The 18,673-nt window shown below is 45.6% G+C and overlaps 1 long non-coding RNA gene across 1 annotated transcript in view; it reads right to left on the bottom strand.

The window, feature by feature from the left end:
• The window catches only part of LOC123745620 (uncharacterized), a 73,678-nt gene extending 60,389 nt beyond the window's left edge, over nucleotides 1-13,289 (bottom strand). Inside the window, exons 1-2 of the long non-coding RNA XR_006771372.2 lie at nucleotides 13,051-13,289; nucleotides 12,320-12,456 (exon numbers count right to left, since the gene is read on the bottom strand). This is a non-coding gene — a long non-coding RNA (uncharacterized lncRNA). The remainder of the gene's footprint in view (nucleotides 1-12,319; nucleotides 12,457-13,050) is intronic.
• Nucleotides 13,290-18,673: the final 5,384 nt, after the last annotated feature.

Genomic DNA, 18,673 nt, shown 5'->3' on the forward strand with positions numbered 1-18,673 from the left:
TGCCCATTGTTTCTCGCCGGCGCCTGGGATCGAACCCAGGACCACAGGATCACAAGTCCAGCGTGCTGTCCGCTCGGCCGACCGGCTCCCATAGGGCCAACTAGCAGCTAATTTCACAATTAAGGACCTCACACACTGCATGAAATAGAGCCAAAATACGAAACAAGTTGGGCAATATAGAGCAAGGTAACTTTCCCTACAGACCTCTGTGTACGAATTCCATATATGAAAGTATACGAATGATATGCTAATTACCTTGAGAAATGCTTTTAACTCATGAGTATATTGCAAAAATTGCACCAAGATCACTGTCAACTTCTCAAAGACGCTAAGTACCTTAGACCCGTCTTGCAGTAACTTAAAGTTTGGAAAAGAATTAAAGACTGGATCTAATCGTTATTCCAACAACTTAATTAAATAATTTATTTGAATTAATTAAAATTAAATTAAATTAACAATTTAATTAAAAAAATTATAACCACGTTTAATTAAAAATCGTGATAAATAACGGACGCTTTACCAAGCAACAACTTAAGATGCTTACCAGAGACACAACAGATTAATGGATCAATATATCTTTGGAGCAGGGCGGTGGATTTGAACCCGCGTTCGGACCGCAACGTGCTAAAAGTAACGCAAATGTGAACACTTTTAAGGGAGAGAACACGGGACTTGAACTCACACACAAGATGTGAACTTGTGAACACCAACAAATGTCCAAGAAACAGAGCGAATAAGTGGAAAACTCAAGAGTAACGTAACTTTCATTTAGTTTTTTATCTTTACCTCTGCCCCCCCCCCGCCCCCTTCCATCCCCTCCCAGACACCCCTTCCCCTGCTTTCCCTCCCACTCCCCCCTTCTCACACAGCTGTCTCTCTCCAATTTCCCTTTCCCACTTTCCCTAACCAACTCGTTTTCTTCAGCTCATTCTTTCAATATTCAGTTTATATCTCCTCTCCCTTTTCTTTCTTTCCCGCTCTTCCCCTTCTCTGCCCTTTGACCACACTACCGCCGCCCCTCTCTTACTCTTCCACTGTTTGATTCATGAAGATTAAGCCACCCAAAAGGTGGCACGGGCATGAATAGCCCGTAAACTCTTCCCCTAACCTTGGTCTTGCTAGTGATCTAGGGGAAAAATCCCCCTAGCTCAAGCGATTTTCCCCTAATGTCCGGGGGGACAGTGAACCTATTAGGTTCATCCAGGTCTTCCCTAGGCTAACGGCTGCCCTTGCTCGAGATGCAACCCACAACAGTCGACTAATTCTATGGTACCTATACATTAACACGCCCCAACATCTCTTCCTGTTTTACCAACGGCTGACACTCGCCTCTGCTACAACAGATCTGATTGGAAGGGATCACTACTAGCTTCATAGAGTCTTTGATCATGCAACGGAGGTTTCCATGCAAAGATCATGCAACAACTGAGCTCTCCAGTTTCAGGAGGCACCTGAGGCATCCTGGAAGTCTCCGGAGGCCTCCTGGAAGTCTCCGGAGGCATCCTGGAAGTCTCCGGAGGCCTCCTGGAACTCTCCGGAGGCCTCCTGGAACTCTCTGGAGGTCTCCTGGAACTCTCCGGAGGCCTCAGGTGCTAGAATGAGTGGGTTATAAACCAGCTATGGAAACATAAGGATCCAAAAGTGACGAATCCCTTATTCCAGCATTTCAAGTGGTGCAGTTCAGAGAGGAAACGCCAGCTGTAACCTGCCACACTCACACTGCCTCTTAAGTGACTGGTGAGAGAGAGAGTTCAACACATTCCTCATAGACACGTTTTGTAAAATTTTCTAAACAAAAAAAACTTGGCGTGATAGGAGAGAATAAGAAATTAAACTTCTTAAGATATTTCCCCAGAAGGCGTTTTAATTCTGCTCTCTGAGGCTGTAAATATTGCCAGAGGCGAAACAGGTTGATCAATAGAAACCTATGCTGCCTCACGTCTCGGGGTCAATACAACTATATATCCTGTATATATATATAGATATGCATATAGAGGTCAAGATATATATATATATATATATATATAGAGTCATTAAGATGACAGGAGGAAGCCAGGAAGTAAGAGACAGTGAAGCAGTGGAGAGAGAAAGTAGTAGTCGAGGTGTGGGGTCACAGCTCTGTCTGGCTCACCCCTACCGTCACCCCCTGTCACCCCTTCCCACTATCACCCCTCCCACTGTCACCCCTCCCACTGTCACCTCCCCGTCTTCCCCGGTCCCCCACACCACCACCTTAAACGACACGCGGTTCCATCTGCACTGCAAAGTAAATGAAGGAATATAAGCCAAGCGGAGAGCCAGCCAGGCAGTTACAGCCCCGCTCCTGTGCCGGGTAAGTCCACTACGGGCTCACCATAGCCCGTGCTACTTGCCCCGCTCCTGTGCCAGGTAAGTCCACTACGGGCTCACCATAGCCCGTGCTACTTGGAACTCTTTGTTGTTCCCAGTAGCTGAATCTTAAACAACAACAACAGCCAGGCGACCAGACACCCAACTGGTCGTGTGTGGCCCCAACACACTCACACCAGGCTGTACACACATGAGAGAGAGAGAGAGAGAGAGAGAGAGAGAGAGAGAGAGAGAGAGAGAGAGAGAGAGAGAGAGAGAGAGAGAGAGAGAGAGAGAGAGAGAGAGACAGAGAGAGACAGACAGACAGACAGAGAGAGAGACCTCTATCAAGACAGATAGAGGTAACAGTGGAGTGCCTCAAGGTTCGGTACTAAGGGGTCCCATTCTGTTACTAATCTATGTATATACGCTTTAATACAAGGAGTAATTAAACTCATCCTTATCAATGTCTGCTGATGATGCTAAACTACTGAGGCGAATGAAAACATGAGAGGATTGCCATACATTGCAAAACTGAACTAGACAACCTCGCGAGATGGTCTGAGAAATGGCTACTAGACGTTGTTGTTGTTGTATAAGATTCAGCTACTGGGAACAAGTTTCAAGTAGCACGGGCTATGGTGAGCCCGTAGTGGACTTACCTGGCACAGGAGCGGGGCAAGTAGCACGGGCTATGGCGAGCCCGTAGTGGACTTACCTGGCACAGGAGCGGGGCAAGTAGCACGGTCGGGGATTGAACGCCGACCAGCGTGAAGCTAGACCGTCGCTCTATCCTCCATGAGACGGGGTAAGAGGACCTGAACCTCACCAGTCTATAGGAAAGAAGGACTAAGGGAGACATGACAACGACGTTGCTAATACACAGATGTAACCTAACCTAACCTTCTCCACCACCTCCCCATCATCGGTCTTAGTACCCAAGAAGATCCCCCCTTCCCCCCATACCCCCCTTCCCCCCCATACCCCCCCCACAAGTCCCAGCGGTGAGTCGAACACCCCCCCCCCCCTCCCAGAGGTACAGGGGGGGGGTGTCTCTCTTCTCTTGCTGAACGCCAGACCCAACCACCAGCTAAACCCGCCACTGACCAGCTTGTCGGCTCCCTGTGTAGCCTACAGGGGGCTTAGTGCCGCCAGCACACCTCTAAGCTTGGAGGATACTTAGGTCCTTCACTCAGAGGCACCCAGAGGCACTCAGAGGCACCCAGAGACACTCAGAGGCACCCAGAGGCACCCAGAGGCACTTAGAGGCACTCAGAGGCACCCGGAGACACTCAGAGGCACTCAGAGGCACCCAGAGGCACCCAGAGGCACCCAGAGGCACTCAGAGGCACCCAGGGGCACCCAGAGGCACTCAGAGGCACTCAAAGACACCCAGAGGCACTCAGAGGCACCCACAGACACTCAGAGGCACCCGGAGACACTCAGAGGCACCCAGAGGCACTCAGAGACACCCAGAGGCACCCAAAGGCTACGCCTCAGATAGCGTATATTAGGCCTACGATGAATAGGTTTTATGAACACTATAAAATACAAAACCTTTTCCGGTTAGGCCAAATTCAACAGCACCAAATTCTACTTTATAATTGTCCATTATACAATATACGTACCATAGTCCACCGCATTACTCTTAAGTCCTCTCTAAACAGGAGGCTGGGGCTGGCATAGATTTATTAATACAGTACTAACTGGCATAGATTTATTAATACAGTACTAACTGGCATAGATTTATTAATACAGTACTAACTGGCATAGATTTATTAATACAGTACTAACTGGCATAGATTTATTAATACAGTACTAACTAATAAAAAAGCCTCGCACAGTTTCTAAATCAAATTGTTGATGAACTGGGTTTCTCACTCCGGGCAACAACGGCACAACATCAGTCGCTTCAACAACGTTAATTACTCTACCACCTGGAGAAACAATGTTAATGGGGCATACCATATTGCTTTACAGGGGCATGGGGGGAGGGGAAGGGCCACTTTAATGGGTCATGCATACCACGTAAATGTTAGCACAATTACTCTAAAAAAACTCAAAGAAAAATCTAAAAAATATCTCGTACTTCACTTCTAAATATTATCGCACTGTTGCCACCAGCTGTTGCTGTTTCAGATTTAGCTATTCAGAACGAAGTGTCCATGTAGCACGGGCTATGGTGAGCCCGTAGCATCTTGCCAGTCCCTGCTTGTTACCACTACAACCCACGTTACACAACCCTTTACGAAACCCTGGCTTCCTCCTAGCTAAGTGAAGCTGACCCTGGCTTCCTCCTAGCTAAGTGAAGCTGACCCTGGCTTCCTCCTAGCTAAGTGAAGCTGGCCCTGGCTTCCTCCTAGCTAAGTGAAGCTGACCCTGGCTTCCTCCTAGCTAAGTGAAGCTGGCCCTGGCTTCCTCCTAGCTAAGTGAAGCTGACCCTGGCTTCTACTCAGCCACAGCAGCCCGTTGGGTCAGCCGCAGCTAGGCTAAGTCTGCCCCAGCCTAGTTATTATTGGTTAGGTTAGGTTAGACGAGGCTAGAGAAATAAAATAAATAAAGCCTAAGTGCCAGTAATATCATTAAAGTACCACTGACACGTACATCAACACACCTGACACGTACATACAGCCATATAGCTCAAGCCAATGACCTGTCAGGGCGTCAAGCGGATCAGACAAGGTCACCTCCTTCTTTGGTAATGTTGTGTTCCAGGAGATTTGGGTTAACAGCCGCTGAACGCCAAGCTCCTGGAATCTCACAAAGAGGATTCCAGCAGCGCCACGACCCTGACATTTACTGGAGTCCAGTGTGGCACTCCCAAAGCCTATTACAGCGACAGAAACCTCACTTATATCAGGGGTTCCTGACACCTATTCCGTTCAACCCATGCCATTCAAACCCATGCCCTTAGCCTATGCCCTCAACCCACACACGGCCCCTTCGAATCCCGCGCAACTGGATTTTCGCTTGTCGATAAGTATGTTCCAGGTATACACACACACACACACACACACACACACACACACACACACACACACACACACACACACACACACACACACACACACACACACACACACACAGGTGGAAACTGAGTGCCCAAATGAGCCACAGAGATATTAGAAAGGACTTTTTTAGTGTCAGAGTGGTTGACAAATGGAATGCATTAGGCAGTAGGCAGTGATGTGGTGGAGGCTGACTCCATACACAGTTTCAAGTGTAGATATGACAGAGCCCAGTAGGCTCAGGAACCTGAACACCTGTTGATTGACAGTTGAGAGGCGGGACCTAAGAGCCAAAGCTCAACCCCCGCATGCACAAATAGGTGAGTACAACTAGGTGAGTACACACACACACACACACACACACACACACACACACACACACACACACACACACACACACACACACACACACACACACACACACACACACACACAGGAAGCCCCACAGCTAATGTCCCGGGAGAGTGATGTGTATGTGGATCACTCACTGAAGACTCTCAAGGGAGTAGGAGCTATAGTGAGTCCCGGGAGCTCTGGCCGGAGCGCATATATGTCCGGCCAAGGACCAGGTCACAGCCCCGCTCCTGTGCCGGGTAAGTCCACTACGGGCTCACCATAGCCCGTGCTACTTGCCCCGCTCCTGTGCCAGGTAAGTCCACTACGGGCTCACCATAGCCCGTGCTACTTGCAAATTTTGGTTCCCAGTAGCTCAATCTAAAACAATAATAACAGGTTACCCTACCCATCCCCTAGTTCCCCCTACCTCTCATCCTTCCCTCCCCCCTTTCCCAGTCCCCCCCAAGCCCCCCTCTCCCCCTCTTCCCCCCCGGACACCCAAATGTCAACCATCTCGTCTTCCAAGACTGATAAAAATCTTCGAAACTAACAGACATTGCACATTCCTTCCTAGTGTCGTCACTTACAGAGGTGCGTATAGCGGGTATACCTGGGGTATACTCACCGCCTGGTATACAGCAGACTCACCACCTGGTATACAGCAGACTCACCACCTGGTATACAGCAGGCTCACCACCTGGTATACATATCACCCCCTGATGATATGTATACTGGAGACACATGATACTAACCTCTGTGTCCCTGTGTCTCATTCTCCATGTGTACAGTGTGTCACTTTGTCCCTCTGGTGTATACAGTATACAGCCTATTGCTGTATATTTAATGTAGCTTGCTATACGCTTAATATACTGAGTAGCCTTGATACACACACATGTGTTGTATTAGGAATAATACATCTTATGCCTAATACAGTATATTACACATGTGAAAAATGTACACACATGTTAAGAACACAAGTTACATATGTAATACCTGGTGAACAATTTACATACCTTTGGTGAAGAATGTAAATGTGTTCAATAGATAATATACTATTGTTCAACACACACACACACACACACACAGGTCGGTGAACACACACACAATTTGAGAGCCAGTTCGCTGGAATGAACAGGAATGTGTTTGTTATATTTTGGGTTGAAATCGTTTCCGTTGCCTTGAACTTAAACCTTGTGTGAGAAAGTGAAACAGGATCACGCACGCACGCACACACACACACACACACGCACGCACACACACACACACACACACACACACACACACACACACACACACACACACACACACACACACACACACACACACACACACACACGCACATTACCAAACACACACACACTGTGCAAGATGACATTTGGGCGGAAAATATTGCAAACACTTGATCAAACAGCCTTCTGCAACATATCTGCAGGACCTTGCAACAAGGATGCGAGAGGGAGAAGCAACGGGCAGAGTTAAGAATGAATATTTACTCACAGTATCGAGTATCAGAGATCAGGGAAGCTCAGGTATAAGGCACACAACACTCCTTAAACAGTCACTGGCCTCACCCACCTGATACTTGAGCGCAGAGTGAAAGTTGAGCGAGAGTCAGAGGTTAGCATACCAGAGAGGTATGAGTGAATAACGGAGCTGCTAGGGGATGCTATCTTCTATCTTGAGGTGATTTCGGGGCTTTTTAGTGTCCCCGCGGCTCGGTCCTCGACCAGGCCTCCACCCCCAGGAAGCAGCCCGTGACAGCTGACTAACACCCAGGTACCTATTTTACTGCTAGGTAACAGGGGCATAGGGTGAAAGAAACTCTGCCCATTGTTTCTCGCCGGCGCCTGGGATCGAACCCAGGACCACAGGATCACAAGTCCAGCGTGCTGTCCGCTCGGCCGACCGGCTCGCACAAGGTATCAGAACAGATGCATTAGGTGTAAGGCAACGTGCCCAACCGCTTCTGTTCGAGTACTGAACCTTCTCTATGGATCCTCGATTGCGAGTCGAGAGCCAAGCCCCCAAATGACTCCTAACTGACTTGATTCTACTTGGAAGGGATCAGGATATAAGGATTTTGGACGGGGGAGGGAAGGAATGGTGCCCCAACCACTTGTGGACGGTCGGGGATTGAACGCCGACCTGCATGACGCGAGACCGTCGCTCTACCGTCCAGCCCAAGTGCACTATATCAAATGACACGTTTCATTATACAAACCCTGACCCGTCCTTGTTGGGCATATACCCAGCAACAATTAACGTTAAAAACTGGGTGAAGCATTTGGTCTCCAACCTCGGCCAAGACAAACTAACCCTAACCTAACCTTCCTAGGCCTAATACACGATATCTAAGGCCTAATATAGTACATATGTGTACTATACTAGGCCTAGGAATATTTAAGATTCTGTTTTAGCTTAATTTATTTTAAAAGAATTAGTCAGTATACTACTATTTAAAAGCTAAGAATGTACCAATTCGTGACTATTGACGACTGTCACAATAGGTACTATCTAATGAGTTGAGTCAGTGGATGGGTGGGTTGAGTCAGTAAGAGGGATGAGTCAATGAGAGAGACATCTCGCTAAATCACACTAAGGCTTTCTCGCTCCTTATTGGTCCGCCAACCACTTTGTTGTCTTATGTCAGTGAGCCCAATCACCTCTGTACTCAACTTTGACTCACCGTCTTGGGTGACCCAGCCAATATTTACCTCGGTAGTTTGATCAGTGGCGACCTCGGAACACAGTACTCTATCATTAGTTCACTTACAACAAGTCTATATCAACAGCAAGACTTATAACATGGGTTTTGTTTATATATATATATAATATATATATATATCTTGTATGCAAGATATATATTGTATAATATATATATTGTATAAGCCTTCTTGTATGCACGCCAGTGAAAGCGTATTACATATTTCAACCTCTTGTTGGAGTGATTAGGCTGCGTATAGCTAAATTAGCCCCCGGTTCCCTGGCATATTCCATCACCCTACATACATATATATTATTACTACATAATACTACAGTATGTAGTATTATTGCTACATACATCAGCGTGCTAGCCTGCTACCACGTGGTCATGTGGTAGCGTATGTTGTGTAACATTTTTAGCCAGAGCCCCACACCTGCCCCACACTACCACCACCAACACCTGCCCCACACTACCACCACCAACACCTGCCCCACACCACTACCACCACCCATACCTGTCCAACAACACCACCACTCACACCTGCCCAACACCACCACCCACACCTGCCCAACACCACCACCACTCACACCTGCCCAACACTACCACCCACACCTGCCCAACGGTTGACCACTCACACCTGCCCAACACCACCACCCACACCTGTCCACTGCATTATCTCTCTCTCTCTCTCTCTCTCTCTCTCTCTCTCTCTCTCTCTCTCTCTCTCTCTCTCTCTCTCTCTCTCTCTCTCTCTCTCTCTCTCTCTCTCTCTCTCTCTCGCACCTGGGCATCACAAACCACGTAAAACCACCCAAAAGCAACAGAAACCTCTCCCGGAAGCACCCAGAGCAACAGAAACCTCCCCCGAAGCCTCAGAATCAACAGAAACCCCACCAAAAGCCTCAACAGCAACAGTAACAGGCAACAGGGGGTTCTGCCATCTGTTTTCCCAACGGAGCGTGACGTTTCATCCCTGTATGTAGGTCAAGGTAGCTATCTGACTGGCTGCTGCATGGCGGATCCTCTCGCACTCTCTCCCTCTCTCTATGTCTCTGTCCGTTCCACAGGCTCTGTCTCTTCATCTGTCTCTCTCTCTCTGTTCCGTCTCGCTCCCGTCCCGCTTTGAATGCTGCTGTTGCTTCTTCGTAAATCAACTGTCAAGATGTGTACCTCCATTTACACTGAAGGATACGCAAGGAGAAATTATTTTCAAATAATAATAATTTACCTGAGTAGGCTCAGGAACCTGTACACCAGTTGATTGACGGTTGAGAGGCGGGACCAAAGAGCCAGAGCTCAACCCCCGCAAGCACAACTAGGTAAGTACATATCTACACCCAGAGGTGTAAAGCAACACTTTTTACACTGAGTTTACTTTAGTTCACGCTATGTCCAGAACTAAGGCATACTCAGTGATTGGTTGACTACATTACTTGTAGATTAGCCAGTCACAAGTTGACAGGACTTAAGATCAACCACAAACATAGATGACGAACCACTCAACCATAAAAACAACCAAACAGGGTGGAAATAAATTAACAAACATGTCATATTCACGTAAACAAATCAACAGGAAGTTCAACTGAGGTTTGTGTAACATTATATGCGCTCTAAAAAAAAAAACGCCTCAAAATAAATTTTTATTGGCAGACTCCACTAGAATTTTATGAACATGTGCCTCGAACCAGTGTTTTAATTTGAGAAAATGCTACCCATCAAGGGAATAGGGTGGTTTATCAGCGGTAAAGTGATTGTGTATGAAAAATCTCACATATTCACATATTATACTCACATATTCGCATATTATAACCCTCATGCCTTCATATTCCTGTATGAACCAATATAGTATACTAGTATACTAAAACTAACTATATATATATATATATATATATATATATATATATATATATATATATATATATATATATATATATACATATATATATATTATATATATATATATATATATATATATATATATATATATATATATATATATACATATATATATTATATATATATATATATATATATATATATATATATATATATATATATATATATATATATATGTCTATAATTTATATAGCACTAAACGCAACAAATAGGCCTATATAGTGCACATTCCAGCAGATATGTACACCTAGGAATGTATATACACACCGCTTCTCGATGTGTATACACGGAGTTCTGTGTATACAGATGTATATAAGCAACTAAAAGTATACCTCCAAAGTGTGTATACTTTAGTTGTATGTTCAGGATTACAGTATACATGCCTGAAAGGTCATTAAGTATGTGTAGTTCGTAATCCTCCAGAGGATGATAGGCTTTAAACCCAAAACCAATCCAAGCCTAGCCGTATTTCTCAAGCAAATTAAACAACATCGTAAAAAAAAATACATTAAATTTACAGGTATGAACAGGTGTAGGCTGTCAGCCGCTTTTCAGCGAGTAAAATCCCCTCCCAGATTAGAACCCAAACACCTGCATAGAGATACACATGTTCCAAGGCACATATTAGGGCCGTGATTTATAATTTAACTTTGAATAGGTTAAATTAACGATTTTGAATCACACTCTATCACTTATATGCTACATGAGTTTCTCAGTGAACATTTTGGGGACGGGTAAGGCAACTTGAAATTGAAATTGAAATAAGTTTATTGAGGTAAAATACACACAAAGGGATGAGGTAGCTCAAGCTATTCTCACCCCGTTCAGTACATCGTGTTCATACATACATATACACACATCACAAACAATAAACATATTACCAAACATCCTGAGAGATAAACATATACATTTCCTCCTCTGCCCATTTGTTTCCGCCATCGCCGGGGATCGATACCCGGACCCCTAGGATAAAGAGTCCCAAGCGCTGTCCACTCAGCCGTCAGTCCCCCGTGCACGCAATACAGGTTGCAGATCCAACAGGACTTATTGCCCGCTCGAAGCATGATGCACTGAGACGCCCTGTCTCGTCTCCCGACACCTGGAGCATGTCGCTCCAATCATTAAGAGGTGATTCTTGTTTGTTGACGCAAGACCTCTCAACCTCAGGAGCGGTCACTTGGGCACCACTATGGCCCTGACCCCCGTACCCAGCACCACTATGGTCCTGACCCCCGTACCCAGCACCACTATGGCCCTGAACCCCTTACCCAGCACCACCATGGCCCTGGCCCCCGTACCCAGGACCACTATGGCCCTGACCCATGTGGGCCAACATGCGCATGTGGCTATGCGGGTCGCGTACAAGTTACTCAATTACTCGCTAATCATCCTCATTATTCTATCATTCAAACAATCGCTAATCAACCCCCTGATCACCCCCTTGAAAAAAAAATACATTGGTAAATTTTGAGCCCATTGTAATTTTCTGAGGGGGGGGGAAGGGAGATTGTAAATCAAATAGTATGTAAAAGTATGTTTACGTGAATCTTAATTAAGTGTCGTGAATTCTCAACTCAGCACTCATGGAGGACTCCTGTCTCACACCACTATAAATAATACACTCGAATGCTTACAACTTCGTACAAATAACATATATGGTATTTATGGATTATTACGTATTAATAATGTATATATTATTTTTACTACAATTCTCAATATTTATCAAGTGCGCTGACATGTCCTAGATTATCTTGGCCACTGGGGAATTTATATTATATTCAGAACATATTTTTAAGGAAAAAACTTAAACAGGACAATCCGTAACACTAAATCCATAACATTTGTGAAATTGAAAATAATAATAATAATTGGATTCCAAATCACCTGACACAAAGACGGTTTGTTAATGGATTATAAAACCAACCTAACTTGGCTAAACCTAAAACTAACTTAACCTAGCCTAACCTAACCTAACCTACCCTATTGTAGCCTACCCTATCGTAGGGTAAACCTAACCTGGAAAATATATATATATATAAAAACTCACCTAATTCTCCTTCAACGGGGGGTTGAGTTTCGGCTCTTTGGTCCTGGCTCTCAAACTTCAATCGACTGGTACTCCGGTTCTTGAGGCAATTGGGCTATCATTTTCAGTTCAGAATATTTTTGTTCACTATTTTGTATCTGTGGTTCGTTCGGGGGATTAATTTCGTGTATGGGAGGGAGAAAGTGGTATAGATGGGGTGCGTGGGAGCATGGGAGGAGGACTTCACTGGGTGTGTACAAGTGCGTGCATAGGGGGGGATGAGTTGATGATAGTGTGAGTGTATGGGGCGAGAACCATAGTAAATTATGGGCATGGGAGTGAGGAAAGTGAATGATTGTGTGTGCGTGTGTGTGAGAGAGATGGGGGGTGGGAGGGGTAATCGTGGGTGTACAAACGCCTCTGTGAGAGAGGTGAATGAGTGAGAGTGCGTGTCTGCGTGTGTGTGTGTGTGTGTACATCAACACTACGCAACTCAACCTTCCACTCTTCGTATTGATGAATGGTCATCTGTGGCAGCGTGTTGCGACAGTGGTGGTGGTGGTGGTGGTCATGGTACTGGCACTGGTGGGTATGGTGGTGGGTGTTGTGGTAGTAGTGGTGGTGGTGGTGGTGGTGGTGGTACTGGTGGGTATGGTGGTGGGTGTTGTGGTAGCAGTGGTGGTGGTGGTTGTGGTGCTGGTGGTGGAGGCACTGGTGGACCTTATTCACTTTCATTACTCTTAAGAACTTACGATTATACACAAACCCACTATATGGCACTACTGACTCAGGCCACGAGGTAAACATTAGCCCCGAGGCGCTCATAAGCATTATTTCAAACAGCTCTAAGTTTCTAAATCCATTGAATTATTTGACTTTGATGCTGGTTATGTCTTCACTGGTCACTCATTTCACTGCCGTCCCAGTCACGGTTCTGCTGGGTTCGCTTATCCACCGAAAAGCTATGAAAATCACTGCGCGGTCGGCCGCGTGGTCGACAGGTGGAGGTAATACTGTGCTTGCCTGTTATTGCTTACCTGATTTGTTAATTTTTTGGGTCCCAGAGGGGCGAGTTTATTGGGCAGCGTCACTCATGCTGTGAGTGGACATACGGTCATAGTGACGGTATTGGGCAGCGCCACTCATGCTGTGAGTGGACACACCGCCATAGTGACAGTATTGGGCAGCGCCACTCATCCTGTGAGTGGACACACCGCCATAGTGACAGTATTGGGCAGCGGCACTCATCCTGTGAGTGGACACACCGCCATAGTGACAGTATTGGGCAGCGTCACTCATCCTGTGAGTGGACACACCGCCATAGTGACAGTATTGGGCAGCGTCACTCATCCTGTGAGTGGACACACCGCCATAGTGACAGTATTGGGCAGCGTCACTCATGCTGTGAGTGGACATACGGTCATAGTGACAGTATTGGGCAGCGTCACTCATCCTGTGAGTGGACACACCGCCATAGTGACAGTATTGGGCAGCGTCACCCATGCTGTGAGTGGACATACGGTCATAGTGACAGTATTGGGCAGCGTCACTCATCCTGTGAGTGGACACACCGCCATAGTGACAGTATTGGGCAGCGTCCCTCATCCTGTGAGTGGACACACCGCCATAGTGACAGTATTGGGCAGCGTCACTCATGCTGTGAGTGGACATACGGTCATAGTGACAGTATTGGGCAGCGTCACTCATGCTGTGAGTGGACATACGGTCATAGTGACAGTATTGGGCAGCGTCACTCATCCTGTGAGTGGACACACCGCCATAGTGACAGTATTGGGCAGCGTCACTCATCTTGTGAGTGGACACACCGCCATTGCAGCATGTATAACACTCCCCAATAGGAAGAAAACTCGCTGGGTTGTTCATCCTGTCATTTGTACCCAGACACAGCTGGGACTTGCATACCATTAACTGTCTCAAGTGAACAGCTTCTCAAACAAGGACACTGCAGCACGTGCTAGACACAACACCTGCTGGACACAACACCTGCTGGACACAACACCTGGGCAATGATAGCAGGCAGGAAAAGGTCAGACCTCATACTAAAAAAAAAGGAGACAGTAGGAGCAGAATTTACAGAATATCTAAGAACAGAAGCAGACTCTTGATCAAGGAAATTAGAAATCTATCCCACGAAACAGGAAAGACCAACATCTGGATGGACAGAAGAAATATATTGAGGATTTCAGGCTTCCGTTGATACCTGTGACTGTGAGTTTCAGCTCCTAGGTCTCTTAATAATACCTTTCGGGCCAGTGGGAGAGGCTAGGCTTCAAAATTAACATTTTTAAGTCCATGTAAGGAGTTAGCCTCAAGATAGTTCTGCTCCCTCACTACGGTGACGCATAAGACATTCACCAGGCTGTTTTGTCCTCTCAAATAATACATCACAATTTGACGTCAAAATCCGTCAAAAAATATTATATAATATTAATTTTATAGCGGCTTACAAACACCCACGTTTTCTATGGGCGCTTAGGTTCGGGCAATTAATTTAATACACCATTTTTCGTGATAATTTGATAATTTTCGTTGTGATAATTTGAGAGAATGATCTGTCCTGTGACCCATGTGTAAATCTGTGTGGTACCTGGTCCTACCAAGCCCAGAAAGCCTCACCTACACTGTTTGTTCGAGTAGTTTGTTGGTTGTTATTAATAATCTTGTACCCAGGGCTCGTCAAAATATCCTTTCTGGTTTAGGTGTATACTCACCTACTTGTGCTTGCGGTGGTTGAGCTTTGGTTCTTCGGCCCCGCCTCTCAAGCGTCATTCACCTGGTATTCAGGTTCCTGAGCCTATCTGGGCCTGCATGACTGAGCTGTTAACTCTCGGACCTCGCTTGTATAATTGTACTGACTCCTGACCTATTTTCCCTTTTAATGCATCTACTTTTATTTATTCTACTACATATATTTCTCTCCAACACACACATAAATTCCCAGGAAGCAGTCCGTAGCAGCTGTCTAACTCCCAGGTACCTATTTACTGCTAGGTGAATAGAGCGCAAGAGTGAAAGAAACTTTGCCCATTTACCTCTGCCGGGAATCGAACCCGGGCCTTTAGGACCATGACCCCAGAGCGCTGTCCACTCAACCGCGAGGTCCCTATGTGTCTGCATGTGTGTGTGTGTGACATAGAAGTGTATGCAACACTTCATATTACCACTATGGCTGCTCCTTCCCTCTGCGCAACCCCTGGCGGGACCTTGGAGGGGTGTGTGACCTGACGCCAGGTTGAGCAAGCTCCGCAGGGAGACATTTTAGCGTGTGAAGAGTCGATGTCGAGGAGGAGGATTGATAGGGTCGACCGGCTCATTGTTCCAGCCTGGGAGATCCACCTTCATCGACCTCATCCAGCTGCTGCTCTTGGCCCCGATCCCTGAAAAATGGACATAAGTATTCTATGAACATACGAGCTAAAAGTAAACATTATCTTTCCTGCTTTTCGCCTTTATTAACATTCAAAATAACTGGTCTTTTCCAGGCTTTAGTGACACTTGTAAATACAGAGCGCTAAGGTCGGTTTTAAGCTGTAAATTAGAAGGATTTTCGCCTCTGTTACGTGATTCTTCACGGGGCCACAGAGATGGAGGCCAACTTTCACTTCTGTATCCGATTTTGTGTTCCGGCGACGACTTCCGCCACCATTGGCGAGTCTGGCATGAGACACCCCTCACCCCCCAGAGTGACATCCACCCCACAACATCCACACCCTCTATTTAAACCACATCCACCCCATCCCCAGCACGACATCAACCCCCACCCCCCCTTGAACGACATCAACGGACATCCCCCCCTCCCCGAAGCGGACATCAAATCAAATCAAATCAAAATCTTTATTTACAAATGATTGTACATAAATAATTATGAAAGTTTACTTATAAAACTACAATACATTAATTACATAAGAGACACAATAACAACATAGCGCGTATATATTGTCGTTATCAGTCAGAAACTTTATTTCTATCAACTTATTTAAATCAACATACCCTCCCCCCCTTCCCTCTGAAAATACATTTTTCCTGCGTCTGGTTCAACTCAACTATGGTGATGGCCGCGGCTGTGCTCAAGCTTATAGTATAAGCTTTGTATAAGGCGGTATGAGGGAAGGAGGGTAAGGGAGAGGGAAGAAGGGAAGGGCTGGTGGAAGGGGGTGGGTAAGCTATATTATGAGAAGGACAGAGGGCGTGGTCGTAGAAGGTGCTCAAACTCACTTTCAATATGTATTAGCAGTGCACACACACACACACACACACACACACACACACACACACACACACACACACACACACACACACACACACACACAGGTGGAAACTGAGTACCCACATGAGCCACAGGGACGTAAGAAGGAACTTTTTCAGTGTCAGAGTAGTTAACGGATGGAATGCATTAGGCAGTGATGTGGTGGAGGCTGACTCCATACACAGTTTCATGTGTAGATATGATAGAGCCCAGTAGGCTCAGGAACCTGTACACCAGTTGATTGACGGTTGAGAGGCGGGACCAAAGAGCCAAAGCTCAACCCCCCGCAAGCACAAATAGGTGAGTACACACACACACACGGGTGTGTGTGTGTGTGTGTGTGTGTGTGTGTGTGTGTGTGTGTGTGTGTGTGTGTGTGTGTGTGTGTGTGTGTGTGTGTGTGTGTGTGTGTGTGCGTGTGTGTGTGCACTCTTGAATATGCGTCCCCAGCATTAGAAACCTTACCCAAAAAAGGACAAGGAGAAACTAGAAGACATACAAAAATATGCAACGAGACTCGTTCCGGAGCTGAGGGGATTGAGCTATGAGGAAAACAGAGAGAACTTGACCTTACCACTCTAATAATAGCAGAACAAGGGATCATAGATGGAAACTAGAGACTCAAATGAATCATAAAGACATTAGGAAGAACTTTTTTTTTAGTGACAATGCTGTCAACAAATGGAACATGTAAGACGCAGAAGTCCTTGAAGCTAATTCCATTCAAAATGTTAAATGTAAATAAGATAAAAACGTGAGAAAAGAATCATTGCATTAAATTTAAGAATGTTCTGAATGCGGGGGCTAGAAGCCTAACTGGACCCCGCGAGCACATCTAGGTGAGTACGAATAACTAGAAAGCCTCAACAATCCACCACAAGAATTATACCGGAAATACACAACCAGAACTTCGAGGTTAAGTTAAGAAAGTTGAACCAACAAACACCGGAGAACAAAAAGAGTTAGAGGAAACATGATCACGACGTTTATAATACTACAAAACAGACAAATTTGACAAGAATAGATTGTCCCAGGACATGAGGTCCCGAGAACTAACAGCAAACACAGATGAACGTAAGAATGAAAGAAACTGAAAGCTATTGGTCCATACGAGCCAGGTGAACATGTGTGATTAACCACAGGGATGATCGCCAGAAAGTACCAATACGTAGTGATGGACCACCAGAAAGTACCAATATGTAGTGATGGACCACCAGAAAGTACCAATATGTAGTGATGGACCACCAGAAAGTACCAATATGTAGTAATGGACCACCAGAAAGTACCAATATGTAGTGATGGACCACCAGAAAGTACCAATATGTAGTGATGGACCACCAGAAAGTACCAATACGTAGTGATGGACCACCAGAAAGTACCAATATGTAGTGATGGACCACCAGAAAGTACCAATATGTAGTGATGGACCACCAGAAAGTACCAATATGTAGTGATGGACCACCAGAAAGTACCAATATGTAGTGATGGACCACCAGAAAGTACCAATATGTAGAGATGGACCAGCAGAAAGTACCAATAAGTAGTGATGGACCACCAGAAAGTACCAATATGTAGTGATGGACCACCAGAAAGTACCAATATGTAGTGATGGACCACCAGAAAGTACCAATAAGTAGTGATGGACCACAAATCAGTTTACAGTTGATTGTGATAGCAAAATTATCCTCGATAAGCTGAAAACTGCTCTGGAAAAACGAATTACCTAACTCAGGCCACGCTTGCTCCCTTTATATCCATACTGAGAGCCTTGTTAAGGCTTTGCAAACCACCATCATGGAATCATTAAGTGTTTAGTGCACATTTTTCTCAATATTCGGTGGGACTAGGCTGTTTATATTTGCTTATGCACGGGCCTAACTGATCACCCGCTTCATTAGGCTACCGAGATGGGGATTCCTTTCTCACTTCATAAATAGCTCCTGACACACACTATGTAACTCTTCATATAGTTTAAGGACGCTGCATAAATGCAGATGTACCTAAACATCTTAAATACAAAATATGCATCTTGTTGGCAGTGCAGCCGAGGAATGTTCTTCTTCGCGTCAACATCTTGACAGTGTTGACAGGTGTTGATCTCTCTGTGA

The sequence above is a fragment of the Procambarus clarkii genome, chromosome 71, assembly GCF_040958095.1.
Source record: "Procambarus clarkii isolate CNS0578487 chromosome 71, FALCON_Pclarkii_2.0, whole genome shotgun sequence".
In the NCBI taxonomy this organism is placed as follows: Eukaryota; Metazoa; Arthropoda; class Malacostraca; order Decapoda; family Cambaridae; genus Procambarus; species Procambarus clarkii.